Source organism: Oncorhynchus kisutch, linkage group LG5, assembly GCF_002021735.2.
Source record: "Oncorhynchus kisutch isolate 150728-3 linkage group LG5, Okis_V2, whole genome shotgun sequence".
Lineage (NCBI taxonomy): Eukaryota > Metazoa > Chordata > Actinopteri > Salmoniformes > Salmonidae > Oncorhynchus > Oncorhynchus kisutch.
The window spans coordinates 35063708-35078665 of record NC_034178.2 but is presented as its reverse complement, the minus strand read 5'-3'; the positions used below and the strand labels follow the sequence as shown (position 1 = coordinate 35078665).

At 42.4% G+C, this 14958-nt stretch overlaps 1 protein-coding gene across 5 annotated transcripts in view; it reads left to right on the top strand.

The window, feature by feature from the left end:
• Positions 1-800: 800 nt before the first annotated feature.
• Positions 801-14958, top strand: part of LOC109890964 (protein NDRG3-like) — a 62676-nt gene continuing 48518 nt past the window's right edge. For 2 of the 5 annotated variants that reach the window (XM_031824945.1, XM_020483154.2), the window contains exon 1: positions 857-1033. The gene's annotated coding sequence lies outside the window, so the exon portion shown is untranslated. Of the gene's footprint in view, positions 1034-14958 lie in introns of all 5 variants that reach the window. The other 3 variants (XM_020483151.2, XM_020483152.2, XM_031824944.1) reach the window with 3 other exon arrangements.

Genomic DNA, 14958 nt, shown 5'->3' with positions numbered 1-14958 from the left:
ACAACACAGGAGTGGCCTTGGGATCATTCTCTGAATGTCCTTGAGTGGCCCGGACTTGAACCCGATCTAACATTTCTGGAGAGACCTGAAAATAGCTGTGCAGCGACACTCCCCATCCAACCTGACATAGCTTGAGAAAAATGGGAGAAACTTCCCAAATACAGGTGTGCCAAGCTTATAGCTTCATACCCAAGAAGACTCGAGGCTGTAATTGATGCCAATTGTGCTTCAACAAAGTACTAAGTAAAGTGTCTGAAAACTTATGTAAATATTTATTAATTTATTTTTGCCAAAATTTCTAAAAAACTGTTTTTGCTGGGGGGGGGGGGACTATTTAATCAATTTTAGAATAAGGCTGTAATTTAACCAAATGTGGAAAAAGTAAATTGTGCTTTTTTGGCCACACATTTTGCTACACAATTCAGGCTGTGCTGCAAAATTCTGAAACAAAACATTGCTTGCCTAGTAGGCTATAAATTATCTTTATCTATCCCTTCCTCAATGCATGTTTATTTTTCACCCTCATTTTATGAGGACTTGAAGGAAGCGGTCTTGCTGATCGCCACATTTTTCCAGCTGGTCTGGAAATAGCCTACAACTTCAAAACAAGTCCGAGGTTTAGATTAAATCGAGTTTTTTTAACATGTTGCATCACCGCCTGTTTGTATTCTTATTCAATCAGTTGAGGATTGAAATTGAATTCTAAGCGCATAATCTCCGAGAAATGGGTCAATTCAATGATGGGACTGATAGTGTACACTACAGTTTTTTTTGACAGAATCATCTCAGTTAAACCTCTTGGGGGCGTTCAAATTAATTGCTACTGCCTCCTCGTAGGCTCTTGGTTGGCTGCTTCCCCTCAGTGTCTAGAACGCAATGTGTAGTTCCGCCCTGAGAGTGACATCGAAATACTCGTTGGAATAGGAACGCAACCAGGCAAAGAACAAGAACGTGCAGTTTATAACACCGGTATTTCACCAAAAGTCCAGAGGATTTGACGCATATCGAACGGATACGTAATTCAACCCAAGCGGTAAGTGTAGATCTTATTCAATCCAAGCGGTAAGTATAGATCTTGAAATTTTCTAATATTGCTATGCCAACAGCAGATGTGGCCATTGGTGTGGATAATCCACCAGTTCGTGGTGTATTCTTGATATAATATCCCATATTCATCTTCCAGCCAGTTCTAATGTAGGCCTAGGTGAGATCTGTGAGTAACCAAAATTAAACGTCACAATAGTGTCCAATGTAATCCACGATTCTGCGCGCGTTGAAACAAATGTAACAAGATGAGGTTAACTTGATAAGTGTCAAATTCTGCATGCGTAAATGCACATGAACTGTATTGCTATTTTATAGCTCAACACGCCTATTCACTTTCATTGTTGCCTCTAACACGATTTGCTGCTGCGACAGTAGCCTCTGTAGGATATAATTTCCTGTTGAATAACTTACTTTTGTTTTACAGGTTAGGCACTTCATACTGTACGTCAATGGCCCGCCCATACCTATGTCTCAACATCGAACGATTAGGAAGGTGGTTGCTGAATATTTTTGTCACGATCCCCGAGATAGAGCAATATAAAAAACTACCTGCCCTGTTCCACTCTCACGTCTAGAACCGTTCATTGTAACATCAACGCTACAAAACATGATCTCGCTCGTAGTCTACTGAATTATATGGTTGCTTAATTAAGTAGACAAGACTTGGCATATCCACGCTGTTACGCTGATGTAGTTGGCAACCAGTGGCGTGGAGAAATTAGGCTACATATCATCATTCTGGCACCACATGACATTGTCAGCAATCACCTGGATAGGGTCTATGAGACCAGGCTGGGATATGTGAAGGTCACACAGGTGAAGCTGAACTATAGGTCATTGGATTCAGGCGTGTAATCATTAGTACAAACCAGGGGTGTCAAACTCATTCCTCATGTTTTTCCCCTTTCTTTTCAGTTATGACCTAGACAACCAGGTGAGGGGAGTTCCATACTAATTACTGACCTTAATTCATCAATCATGTACAAGGGAGGAGTAAAACCCCCCAGACACTCGGCCCTCAATGGAATGAGTTTGACACGTGTGCTGCATTTCAAACTCATAAAAGACACACCCTCGTTTTATGACCTTGGGGGAATCCCTGTGACCATCTTGGTCGGTCCAAACAAGGGTAGTTTGCAACCTAAGCACCCGTTTTTGCGAGTGTACAATAATGTTCACTTCGGGGTCTGAAACGCCCCATAAATTAAATTTGCGATAATTGTACATCCACTAAGAAAAGTCAGCCGAAACTTACAACCACAACGTAAATATGGATAAAAACTAATGTAAAAAGGGTAGAAATTGTACTACTAATGCACATGACGGCACAAACAAGTCTCGTAAATTAATTATGTTTGGTTAGCTTTTGGAAATTGTAGAAATAAAAAAACTCTTCCTTCAGAAGCACCAGTTATGCAGTTATCTAATTTAATTTGCTAGCTATCATACAGTAGGTGTATATTAATAATGATACAGTTAATATAAGTAGACATGCAATCATAATTGACGTAGTGCATATAAAGCACCCACAATCATCGCGGGATGCACGAGTGATGAATTTCCGGGCAATGGAGGTCATTTTAAAAATCACTTGCCCTGCAAGTGTATACTCTTCAGACTAGATGTCAACCGATTATCAAATCAAAATCAAATCAAATGTATTTATATAGCCCTTCGTACATCAGCTGATATCTCAAAGTGCTGTACAGAAACCCAGCCTAAAACCCCAAACAGCAAGCAATGCAGGTGTAGAAGCACGGTGGCTAGGAAAAACTCCCTAGAAAGGCCAATACCTAGGAAGAAACCTAGAGAGGAACCAGGCTATGTGGGGTGGCCAGTCCTCTTCTGGCTGTGCCGGGTGGAGATTATAACAGAACATGGCCAAGATGTTCAAATGTTCATAAATGACCAGCATGGTCGAATAATAATAAGGCAGAACAGTTGAAACTGGAGCAGCAGCACAGTCAGGTGGAAGTTGAAACTGGAGCAGCAGCATGGCCAGGTGGACTGGGGACAGCAAGGAGTCATCATGTCAGGTAGTCCTGGGGCATGGTCCTAGGGCTCAGGTCAGTTGAAACTGGAACAGCAGCATGGCCAGGTGGACTGGGGACAGCAAGGAGTCATCATGTCAGGTAGTCCTGGGGCATGGTTCTAGGGCTCAGGTCCTCCGAGAGAGAGAAAGAAAGAGAGAAGGAGAGAATTAGAGAACGCACACTTAGATTCACACAGGACACCGAATAGGACAGGAGAAGTACTCCAGATATAACAAACTGACCCCAGCCCCCCGACACATAAACTACTGCAGCATAAATACTGGAGGCTGAGACAGGAGGGGTCAGGAGACACTGTGGCCCCATCCGAGGACACCCCCGGACAGGGCCAAACAGGAAGGATATAACCCCACCCACTTTGCCAAAGCACAGCCCCCACACCACTAGAGGGATATCTTCAACCACCAACTTACCATCCTGAGACAAGGCTGAGTATAGCCCACAAAGATCTCCGCCACGGCACAACCCAAGGGGGGGTTGTGCCGATTATGATTTTTCAATGCCGATACCGATTATTGGAGGACAAAAAAAGGCGATACCGATTAAACATATTATGGGCTTTTGGATGGGTGTTCTTAAGGTGATTCCACAGGTTGGTGGTATTTTTTGATTTAGCCGTTGTTGACCCCATTCTTACATCTTTATCACAAATAAGACACCTTGCTTTCCCTGGTGCCAATTCCATGTAATAGTCCCACACTGGTACTATGATACTGAAGAGTCTGCTTAGGAGACAAATACTCTCAACTGTTTGAATAAAAATTGAGTTTAAGTTAACTGCGATGAATGTTAAACAAAAACTGTAATTTCTATATGCAGGAAATCCTATTTTAATAATGGGCATGGTAAGAATTGACTACCAAAGTGCGAGTCATAATTCCCATGACACCTTCTAGCAAAATCTGAAAAGCGGTTCCTTCATTAATTTATTCCATAGGATATTTTTAGATTCACTTAAAATAAGGTCTGTGTTTCGTGTAGGCTTACACCACCGTGCCAATTTTATAATGGTGTAGATATCCATAGGACAAGGTAACTCTGATCAATTATTGGCTAAATATAAGTGAAGATAATGTTTTTGTAGAGTGGATTTATGAAAATATGTTGACAAATGTTACCTTATCCTAGTGAGATTTACACGGGTATCAAAACGCAGAGGCGGTTTAAGCCTGCACCCTAACCTGCACGAAACACAGACCTTATTGGAAGTAGATCAAGACATTCTCTATGGAAGACAGGAACGGTAAAATAACGAAGGACCCCTTTCAAGTTCAGCCGCAAGTTATTACACAAATTATAACGCGTCGACTATTTCTCTCTAAACCATATACCTTTGACTATTACGAGCCTGCTGCTGCCACCCCTCAATCAGACTGCTCTATCCATAAACTTAACTATAATAAACACACAGAAATACGAACCTTAGTTTCTGGATTTGACCTATCACCTCGAAAACAAAACGTTATGTCCTAATTATGTAAAAGTCTGGCAAATTAGTTCGCAAAGAGCCAGGCGGCCCAAACTGTTGCATATACCCTGACTCTGCGTGCAATGAACGCAAGAGGTGATACAATTTCACCTGGTTAATATTGCCTGCTAACCTGGATTTCTATTAGCTAAATATGCAGGTTTAAAAATATATGCTTGTGTATTGATTTTAAGAATGGCATTGATGTTTATGGTTAAGTACACATTGGAGCAACGACAGTCGTTGATTGTTTTTTATAAGATAAGTTTAATGCTAGCTAGCAACTTACCTTGGCTTTACTGCATTCACGTAACAGGCAGGCTCCTCGTGGAGTGCAATGTAATCAGGTGGTTAGAGCATTGGACTAGTTAACTGTAAGGTTGCAAGATTTTATCCCTCGAGCTGACAAGGTAAAAATCTGTCATTCTGCCCCTGAACGAGGCAGTTAGCCCACCGTTCTTAGGCCGTCATTGAAAATAAGAATGTGTTCTTAACTGACTTGCTTAGTTAAATAAAGGTGTAAAAAATAAAAAATTGGCGCCCAAAAATACAGATTTCCGATTGTTATGAAACCTTGAAATCAGCCCTAATTAATTGGCCATTCCGATTAATCGGTCGACCTCTACTTCAGACGCCATGAAAAGTCATCAGAAGTGTCCACTTAATTTGAGGGCTGAGGGGATAGGGTGTCTTAAGTGTTTGGAATTCAGCCCTGGTCCAAACAGTTGCATTTTGCAACAGAAATTAGAGTTTATATTGGACAAATTCAGGTAGGTCACTCCTCGTTTTATTCTGTTTTCTTTTGCTTGGTTCTGTTTGGTTCCTAGTGAATACACCCCAGGTGTTTGAATTCAGTTGGTGGGAGGGAGGGACTATTACCTGAATGACCTCAACAATGCCACATAATCAGAGGCGTGCATAGTTTACAAAATAAACACTGACATTCTTTCCAGTTGTTTTAATTCAAAACAGTGCTCCCATTACATGACCACTACAGGCTTTTGGTCAGTTTATTATGGTCTAAAGACGCTTTAGTTTGACACACCAAAGAGACACCGAAATTCTACTTTAGACCAGAGATCATCAACTAAATTAAATTAACGAAATATTTTTTTCTTGAGTGGATGGTCGGGATCACGCGTCTCTTTATTATGCGTCGGAATACTTGGGGCAGATTAACAAAATTAAAGTCACTTGTTTTTACAGTCTTATGTCCAACAATGAAAATAAAATAATAACATTTTGCTCAGAAAACTTGGGGGACAAATAAAACCACCCACTGGCTGCCAGTTGGGGAACCCTGCTTTAGACGTTGTTATCATAATAGCCTTAGCCTTCTATTGGGAGGGAGCTGCAGTCCACCATAGTTAATTATCACGGTAGAAAGTGATGCTTAACAGGTGACTGCTGACAGTGTCTTCTGGTGCCAGAAGAAGGATATGTAGTGTAATCTCTCGACACCATTCACATCTCAACGTCCTTTCACCAACAAAGCTGATACGTGCTCAACTGTGGGGCAAGACAGACGGGGTTGGCTTTCAATCAGAACAACTCACAGCTTTTAGCCTTTGTTGCATACGCATCAATATTGTACTCGTGCTGTTGTCAACTAACCCGTCTTTACATCCATCTACCAAAGAGAATATTCAAATTTATACTCAGGATGCCACGTCCTTTCTCCATTCTACATTAATGTGGATGCTACCATGATTACAATATAATCATGAATAATGATGAGTGAGAAAGTTACAGAGGCACAAAGATCGTACTCCCAAGACATGCGAACATCTCACCAATAACAGGGGAGGTTAGCATTTTTGAAGGGGGTATGATATTTGTGCCTCGATTTTTATTCACGATTCATTTAGGATTATCCGTAATCAAGATGTCGACAGGAATGTGGATGCTGTGTTCAGAAACGTATTATATTCTTTCTTACAATAAAAGTAAACATTTGTTAACAAACTTCCCCAAGCTATAAGATACTTTTTTCAATAGGCGCTAAAGCAGTTAGCATCTATGAATGGGTTAGTCCAGACTCAGACCGTTTTAACGCTCTTGGTTTGACCACCAGTTATAATTTTTCCTCATCAATCTACACACAATACCCCATAATGACAAAGCAAAAAAACATTTTTATTTTATTTACATAAGTATTCAGATCCTTTGCTATGTGACTCGATAATTGAGCTCTGGTGAATTATGTTTCCATTGTTCATCCTTGAGATGTTTCTACAATTTGATTGGAGTTCACCTGTGGTAAATTAAATTGATTGGACATGATTTGGAAAGGTACACACCTGTCAAAATAAGGTCCCACAGTTGACAGTGCATGTCAGAGCAAAAACCAAGCCATGAGGTGTGGTGGCTAATTTCTGCATTACCAAATGAGGAGAAACAAACTTCACGCACCAGTCAGAGTTATATTTAAACTGCATCTTTAATAATAAGATACCACTGACTTTCAAACGATTCGCTATTTCTAATGAACTGTTGAGTGACAACACAAAAGTACAAAGATCTTTTATAGCCAAGATACACCCCTCTCAAACTACATGACGAACCACAGATATTAGGAACACTTCACAAAGGGACTTTATAATTGAGAAAGGAGTATCCCTTAGCCAGATAACATTTGCTATAAATTATCGTTCAGTTTGGTCCCTAAGACCAGGTTCTAATCTCGTTCCTGGTACTTCATAGCACAGAACCATTACCTCATCCAATGGCATAACTCAAACTTCTTGACCCCTCTCCTGGACAAACTCACTGAGGGAAGTGAGCCTCTATGTCATACACTATCCCAGGATAAGTGCAACATCAGAGAGGACATACAATGGTTCCAGACACTGCCATACACCTCCCCCAATGCCAAAGGAGGGAGTGACTTGCGCACAGACATTGTGGAGACAAGTAATTGGTTCCCCCTTAATCACACCATCCCTTCACATGGTTTAACAGATGTTCCATCCTGTCCTCTTCCCTTTCCGATATTCTGCATACTTAATATAATGTCTATGTATATACTGTACTCTATATCATCTACTGCATCTTTATGTAATACATGTAACACTAGCCACTTTAAACTATGCCACTTTGTTTACATACTCCTCTCATATGTATATACAGTACTCGATACCATCTACTGCATCTTGCCTATGCCGTTCTGTACCATCACTCATTCACATATCTTTATGTACATATTCTTTATCCCTTTACACTTGTGTGTATAAGGTAGTAGTTTTGGAATTGTTAGTTAGATTACTCGTTGGTTATTACTGCATTTTCGGAACTAGAAGCTCAAGCATTTCGCTACACTCGCATTAACATCTGCTAACCATGTGTATGTGACAAATAAAATTTGATTTAATTTGATTAGCACCAGGGATATGTGAAAGACAAGCCTGACCTCTCCCCTCTCTGGGCCCCAAGTGACTGAGCTCCAGCTGAGAGAAGAAATGCAACTGCCAAAACTAGAGTCTATTAGAAATACATTCTAAATAAAAGTATATCACATAAGAATATTATGCAGATAAGACATCTTAATTATTTATGTTACCCAAATAATTCTGATTCATCCACCACAGAGGTCAATGGATTTGCCCATAGAGCTCAGAAACAAGATTGTGTCAAGGCACAGATCTGGGGAAGGGTACCAAAAAATGTCTGCAGCTTTGAAGGTCCACAAGAACACAGTGGCCTCCATCATTCTTAAATGGAAGAAGTTTGGAACCCCCAAGACTCTTCCTGGATCTGGCAGCCAAACTGAGCAATCGGTGGAGAAGAGCTGGGTCGAAGGTTCACCTTCCAACGGGACAATGACCCTAAGCACACAGCCAAGACAACGCAGGATTGGCTTCAGGACAAGTCTCTGACTGTCCTTGAGTGGCCCAGCCAGAGCCCGGACTTGAACCTGATCGAACATTTCTGGAGAGTTCTGAAAATAACAGTGCAGTGATGCTCCCCATCCAACTTGACAGAGCTTGAGAGGATCTGCAGAAAAGAATGGGAGAAACTCCCCAAATACCGATGTGCCAGACTTGTAGCGTCATACCCAAGAGTCGAAGATGTAATCGCTGCCAAAGGTGCTTCAACAAGTACTGAGTAAAGGGTGTAAATGTGATATTTTATTTTTTAATCATTTCTAAAACCTGTTTTTGCTTTGTCATTATGGGGTATTATGTGTAGATTGATGGGGGGGGGGGGGGGGGGGCGATTTAATCAATTTTAGAGTAAGCCTGTAACTTAACAAAGTGTGGAGATCATCAAGAGATCGGAATACTTTCCGAATGTACTGTATGAAAACACTTAATGATTCCTGTACCCAATTACCCAAATGAGGACTGGTGATGTGAGACTTGTAATGGAGTTAGAGAGATGAATGTCAGGGAATACTGGCCACAGGGGATATGAGTGATTTAATTAAGCTGCGCTGCCAGTCAGCCAGTGTTTTGGGTTCCCTCTATCACCTCAGCTTCCCTGTCTGTCTGTCATGGCTGGGGGGGGGGGCAAAACAACGCCCTGGGAACCATGGCAAAGAGAGAATTAGTGTGTCTTGACATTTTCAAACCGTGTTTCCCCCACATCCATCTCATCCTCACACGGAACCCAAACCGGCTGCACGCCTGCTCCATCGTGCATAAATGTATTTTGCCCCCCCCCACACCAAACGCGATCACGACACGCAGGTTATAATATCAAAACAAACTCTGAACTAATTGCATTAATTTGGGGACAGGTCAAAAAGCATTAAACCTTTATGGCAATTTAGCTAGCTAGCTTGCACTTGCTGGCTAAGTTGTCCTATTTAGCTAGCTTGCTGTTGCTAGCTAATTTGTTCTGAGATATAAACATTGAGTTGTTATTTTACCTGAAATGCACAAGGTCTTCTACTAATTTTCTTCTCTTGACTTTATATTGCGATTGGCAACTTTCATAAATGAGGTGCATTAACCGCCACCGACCTCGTTCGTCTTCAGTCACCCACATGGGTATAACCAATGAGGAGATGGCATGTGGGTACCTGCTTCTATAAACCAATGAGGAGATGGGAGAGGCAGGACTTGCAGCGCGATCTGAGTAACAAATAGAACTGACTTCTATTTTAGCCAATGGCAATAACACAGATTTCTACATTTATTTTGCAACCCACGCGACGCAAGCGGTATGGTCAGCCTGTCAGGCTGCTAAAATTCTTATCCATTAGATTCTCATATTAGGTGTACGGTTCTAGTAGTGACGTCTTCTAGCCTAGAGCATCAGACAACTTCACTGTTTGTGGTTCTTTTCTCACTCACTGGTTAGTATAGTTATGTGCTACCTCTCTCTATACACATCACTCTTTTTTTTTATTTTTTATGGCACAGTTTCACCTATTTGCCCTCAAGTGAAGTGATGGGTCTTTAGTTGCTGTAGTTGAATAGTGTGGACGTAATTTAAGCTTTGCTTGTCCCAGCAGTCCTTAGCAGTACCTGCTTTGCACAGCAGGTTCTTTTTAAGTGGACCTATCAGAGGAAAAAGATGATGCACTGGCTCCTCTCCTGTGCCTATAGTTCTTGTAAAGGGGAGTTTTAGTTGAACAAAAGAGAAGAGCAGTTGCGGATATAGTCAATCATAAATCATTTAGGTTTAATTACAAGTTGCAACAGGGATACCCTTCCAGCACATAAGCAGAGAAAATCTCTAACTTGGCCTTTGTCGAGAAAGGCCCTGATATTCTAATTACATAGAACCAAGAAGTCAAAACAACTTTGTCAGCTGCTCCATAATCACAAAGTGCTCCACAGAATACAATCAATGTCCTTGGTACTTGGACCTCCAGTCTGGCGTCAGTCCCTATCTACAGATGACTTTAACATAAAGCATTGAGTCTAGTGACCATCAACCAGTGACCCATGAGTGTCACAAATAGAACACTTGAAATCATGTGAATTACATAGAGAAAACATAAGTATGCTAATCATTGTGTTAATTACTCTTAACTGAATATTAACTTGATTCATCTTAAATATTCCCCATTACAGTCCCCGGTTTTTAATTTGACATACCTGTCAGAAGTGGCATGCCAAATGGCCAATTCTGACATTTGGATACAGGGATTTCCATCGAAAGGACCCATGAACACTAACGTGAAGTACATGGGAGCATATCAAATTGTGTGTCAAATGAAAGCTAAGAGTCTACATTTTTCGGACATGAAGGAATAGATACATTTTTCTAAAATGTTCCATCATAGAAATGAGGCATAATTAAAGGCTTTTATTTTTGGATAAACAGATGGAAAAAGGGTCTTAGAAAACATCTACCAGAAAAAGTCTTAAAAGGTATCAGAAATACATCAAAACCCAATCTCCATAGACAAACATTGGCAGTAGAATGGCCTTACTGAAAAGCTCAGTGACTTTCAACGTTTTACCGTCATAGGATGCCACCTTTCCAACAAGTCAGTTTCTGCCATGCTACAGCTTCCCATGTCAACTGTAAGTGCTGTTATTGTGAAGTGGAAATGTCTAGAAGCATCAATAGCTCAGCCGCGAAATGGTAGGCCACATAAGCTCACAGAACGGGGCTGCCGAGTGCTGGTTTGGCAGATGCCAGGAGAATGCTACCTGCCCGAATGTGTCCACATACATGTTTTCTTTGTGTTTCTGTCATCTGGTGGTCGAACCAAGATTGTTGAAACAGTCTGAGTCTGTACTAACCCATTCATAGAGGATAACTGCTTTAGCGCATATTGACAATAGTATCTTCTGGCTGGGGGAGTTTTGTTAAAGATCCCCAACACTCTGAACGTTAAACCTCATCACTTGCGGTACTGTTTTGAAAAAACAAAGCACGTATCTTTCCTATCAGTGAGAAATAATAATAATTTAAAAAACTAAAGGTTAAATGACTACACACCTTTTTTTAGGGTTATTGTTCACACCTGGCCATATCGCCATGTTACATCACTGGTTTATGGAAGACAGGCTGCCTGCCACCTGTGCTATTTACACCTGTGTAACTGGGGAGGAAGTGTACAGTCGTGGCCAAAAGTTTTGAGAATAACACATATTAATTTTCACAAAGTCTGCTGCCTCAGTGTCTTTAGATATTTTTGTCAGATGTTACTATGGAATACTGAAGTATAATTACAAGCATTTCATAAGTGTCAAAGGCTGATGCAAAGAGTCAATATTTGCAGTGTTGACCCTTTTAATTTCAAGACCTCTGCAATCCGCCCTGGCATGCTGTCAATTAACTTCTGGGCCACATCCTGACTGATGGCAGCCCATTCTTGCATAATCAATGATTGTAGTTTTTCAGAATTTGGGGGGTTTTGTTTGTCCACCCGCCTTTTGAGGATTGACCTCAAGTTCTCAATGGGATTAAGGTCTGGGGAGTTTCCTGGCCATGGACCCAAAATATCGATGTTTTGTTCCCTGAGCCACTTAGTTATCACTTTTGCCTTATCATGCTGGAAAAGGCATTGTTCGTCACCAAACTGTTCCTGGATGGTTGGGAGAAGTTGCTTTCGGAGGATGTGTTGGTACCATTCTTTATTCATGGCTGTGTTCTTAGGCAAAATTGTTCTTAGGCAAAATTGTGAATGAGCCCACTCACTTGGCTGAGAAGCAACCCCACACATGAATGGGCTCAGGATGCTTTACTGTTGGCATGACAAAGGACCTTGTCTTCTCCGGACAAGCTTTTTTCCGGATGCCCCAAACAATCGGAAAGGGGATTCATCAGAGAAAATGACTTTACCCCAGTCCTCAGCAGTCCAATCCCTGTACCCTGTACCTGCAGAATATCAGTCTGTCCCTGATGTTTTTCCTCGAGATAAGTGGCTTCTTTGCTGCCCTTTTTGACACCAGGCCATCCTCCAAAAGTCTTCGCCTCACTGTGCGTGCAGATGCACTCAGACCTGCCTGCTGCCATTCCTGAGCAAGCGCTGTACTGGTGGTGCCCCGATCCCGCATCTGAATCAACTTTAGGAGACGGTCCTGGTGCTTGCTGGACTTTCTTGGGCGCCCTGAAGTTTTCTTCACAACAATTGAACCGCTCTCATTGAAGTTCTTGATGATCCGATAAATGGTTGATTTTAGGTGGAATCTTACTGGGAGCAATATCCTTGCCTGTGAAGCCCTTTTTGTGAAAAGCAATGATGATGGCATGTGTTTACTTGCAGGTAACCATGGTTGACAGAGGAAGAACAATGTTTCCAAGCACCACCCTCATTTTCAAATCAAATCAAATTGTATTTATTTGTCACATACACATGGTTAGCAGATGTTAATGCGAGTGTAGCGAAATGCTTGTGCTTCTAGTTCCGACAATAATAACCAACAAGTAATCTAGCTAACAATTCCAAAACTACTACCTTATAGACACAAGTGTAAGGGGATAAAGAATATGTACATAAAGATATATGAATGAGTGATGGTACAGAGCGGCATAGGCAAGATACAGTAGATGGTATTGAGTGCAGTATATACATATGAGATGAGTATGTAAACAAAGTGGCATAGTTAAAGTGGTTAGTGATACATGTATTACATAAAGATGCAGTAGATGATATAGAGTACAGTATATACATATGAGATTAATAATGTAGGGTATGTAAACATCATATTAGGTAGCATTGTTTAAAGTGGCTAGTGATATATTTTACATCATTTTCCATCAATTCCCATTATTAAAGTGGCTGGAGTTGAGTCAGTGTGTTGGCAGCAGCCACTCAATGTTAGTGGTGGCTGTTTAACAGTCTGATGGCCTTGAGATAGAAGCTGTTTTTCAGTCTCTCGGTCCCAGCTTTGATGCACCTGTACTGACCTCGCCTTCTGGATGATAGTGGGGTGAACAGGCAGTGGCTCGGGTGGTTGTTGTCCTTGATGATCTTTATGGCCTTCCTGTGACATCGGGTGGTGTATGTGTCCTGGAGGGCAGGTAGTTTGCTCCCGGTGATGCGTTGTGCAGACCTCACTACCCTCTGGAGAGCCTTACGGTTGTGGGCGGAGCAGTTGCCGTACCAGGCGGTGATACAGCCCGACAGGATGCTCTCGATTGTGCATCTGTAGAAGTTTGTGAGTGCTTTTGGTGACAAGTCGAATTTCTTCAGCCTCCTGAGGTTGAAGAGGCGCTGCTGCGCCTTCTTCACGATGCTGTCTGTGTGGGTGGACCAATTCAGTTTGTCTGTGATGTGTACGCCGAGGAACTTAAAACTTACTACCCTCTCCACTACTGTTCCATCAATGTGGATAGGGGGGTGTTCCCTCTGCTGTTTCCTGAAGTCCACAATCATCTCCTTAGTTTTGTTGACGTTGAGTGTGAGGTTATTTTCCTGACACCACACTCCGAGGGCCCTCACCTCCTCCCTGTAGGCCGTCTCGTCGTTGTTGCTAATCAAGCCTACCACTGTTGTGTCGTCCGCAAACTTGATGATTGAGTTGGAGGCGTGCGTGGCCACGCAGTCGTGGGTGAACAGGGAGTACAGGAGAGGGCTCAGAACGCACCCTTGTGGGGCCCCAGTGTTGAGGATCAGCGGGGTGGAAATGTTGTTGCCTACCCTCACCACCTGGGGGCGGCCCGTCAGGAAGTCCAGTACCCAGTTGCACAGGGCGGGGTCGAGACCCAGGGTCTCGAGCTTGATGACGAGCTTGGAGGGCACTATGGTGTTAAATGCCGAGCTGTAGTCGATGAACAGCATTCTCACATAGGTATTCCTCTTGTCCAGATGGGTTAGGGCAGTGTGCAGTGTGGTTGAGATTGCATCGTCTGTGGACCTATTTGGGCGGTAAGCAAATTGGAGTGGGTCTAGGGTGTCAGGTAGGGTGGATGTGATATGGTCCTTCACTAGTCTCTCAAAGCACTTCATGATGACGGAAGTGAGCAGTCGTTTAGCTCAGTTACCTTAGCTTTCTTGGGAACAGGAACAATGGTGGCCCTCTTGAAGCATGTGGGAACAACAGACTGGGATAGGGATTGATTGAATATGTCCGTAAACACACCAGCCAGCTGGTCTGCGCATGCTCTGAGGGCGCGGCTGGGGATGCCGTCTGGGCCTGCAGCCTTGCGAGGGTTGACACGTTTAAATGTTTTCCTCACGTCGGCTGCAGTGAAGGAGAGTCCGCATGTTTTAGTTGCGGGCCGTGTCAGTGGCACTGTATTGTCCTCAAAGCGGGCAAAAAAGCTATTTAGTCTGCCTGGGAGCAAGACATCCTGGTCCGTGACTGGGCTGGTTTTCTTTTTGTAATCCGTGATTGACTGTAGACCCTGCCACATACCTCTTGTGTCTGAGCCGTTGAATTGAGATTCTACTTTGTCTCTATACTGACGCTTAGCTTGTTTGATTGCCTTGCGGAGGGAATAGTTACACTGTTTGTATTCGGTCATGTTTCCGGTCACCTTGCC